A 2,168-nucleotide genomic window follows, 5' to 3' on the forward strand; every position below is an offset into this window, starting at 1 on the left:
TTTTACCAAACCGGACAAACAGGAAATCTGATTTGCAGCAGCTCATCATCATGGATGGCTGGGTTTGGCTCGTTTTCACTCTGGGTAAGAACAACTGAGTTTATCTGATTGTTGCTGGCATTTCTGGAGCTGTTAGTGAGACACCGTGTGACCTAAGTCACATCATATGACACCATAAAACACAATTTCTACTGTATTTTTTCCTTGACAACAATAACTATTATTTTAGTCATCACTGAAATCTCATCTAAGTCAAACTTGATTTTTCTTAATTTTAGATAAATAAGGTTAAACTAATGTTTACAGTATGAACAGATAAGTTATGCATGCAATATATTAAATTATTTATATAATTTGTCTATTTTTTTTTCTTTTCTCAGACTTAACCTAACAATTAAAAAGATCTCAGCAACAGAATGGAAAAACATGTCATTTTATTGTTTTGGTTAATTTGTCATTCCCCAAAAGTTGATTCTGTTCATCTGGACGTAGCATTTTCAGTGGGCGAAACATTTCCTCCTAAGTCATCCAAGTGACTTATTTAGTCTCAGGTGACTGGTGGATTCCCCAACCTTATAAACAGTACATTTGCACAATGACTGATACCAGCCCACTGAATGAAAAATGGGCTGGGAGGTCAGTTCCTTGATTGTTAATATAAAAATTGTGAGACTAAAGAAATCACTTTGATGACTGCTGTTTCTTCCACTAAAGATGCTACATCCAAATGAAACGACTCACGTTTTTGGGATTTCCTTGCCTGGATGATTGAGCATGTATCAATACTTTTCTTTGTCATTATCTTTATAACTAGCAAACTCTGTGATATATATACCTGTATATACACACACGAGTGCAGAATTTGTATTAATTATTTTTCTACATCATATAGATGTTGATGCTCACAGTGATCTATGCAGTGTCTGTTAAACACTTATTTTTCTATTTTTTATGTCACTGCTCGAGATTAATTGTTTGCAAAACTATGAGTGTTATGTGTGTCCCATAATCATAATGAGCAGTGCCCAGCTATAAAACATAACAGTTCATCATAAAACAGCCCAGATTTTCTCTGTGGATCAAGCCTAGGCATCATTATCAAGTAAAGAGTTATTAATTAGTTGCAACACTAGATTGTAGACGTGTACTTAATTGACACATTGGTGTTTTTCTTAAACAAGTTATAGAAAACAGAAGTGTTACACAATAAATCGTTCGCTATTACCTTTCAGGAGCTCCATATTAATAGATTTTAGTACTGAGTGCATTTTTGTCATTCAGAGTTTTATTTCAGACTGAAAAAAACATTACTGGATATCAGGGTTCAGATGTTCATGTCCTCTCAGGTTGAAATTGAATGACCTGAGTAGTCCTGATTCTACCTGTACTGCTACCATCAGATCATCATTTTAATGTGCAGTACCTGTAAAACTATCTGAATCAGCCTAAGCTGTGCATTGTGTTTAAAAACAACACACTAAAGTCATGGTAAGCACAGAAAATACTCTACATTTAATTTGTAATACTTTTATAGTATTTGTTTTTTATATATCACTTCTGCTGACAATCACTAATTACAAAGCATGTTTACATTGCTAATGTCAAACTGATCATTGTAATGCTGATGCGTTTCCCACATCTGTTCCTTTAGCCTCCTCCACAGCTGGAGCAGAGTTCACTGCAATAACAGACATCCCTGATACTGCAACTACTGCACTACTGCCCACTGCTCTTCCTGATCATTCTACTACCTCACAAAATATTACTACTACACCAAGCTTCACCGCTTCACAAAGCATTACTGCACCAAGCCTTACTACTACACAAAACATTATTACTGCATCAAGCATTACTACTGCTACACAAAACATTACTACTGCACCAAGCATCACTACTGCTACACAAAACATTATTACTGCATCGAGCATTACTACTGCTACACAAAACATTACTACTGCCACACAAAACATTACTACTGCCACACAAAACATTACTACTGCACCAAGCATCACTACTGCTACACAAAACATTACAACTACACAAAACATCACTACTGCTACACAAAACATTATTAGTACTACACAAAACATTACTACTGCACCAAGCCTTACTACTACACAAAACATTACTACTGCATCAAGCATTACTACTGCTACACAAAACATTAC

Source organism: Haplochromis burtoni, unplaced genomic scaffold, assembly GCF_018398535.1.
Source record: "Haplochromis burtoni strain Fernald_Lab_line unplaced genomic scaffold, NCSU_Asbu1 Contig_332, whole genome shotgun sequence".
NCBI classification, from domain to species: Eukaryota; Metazoa; Chordata; class Actinopteri; order Cichliformes; family Cichlidae; genus Haplochromis; species Haplochromis burtoni.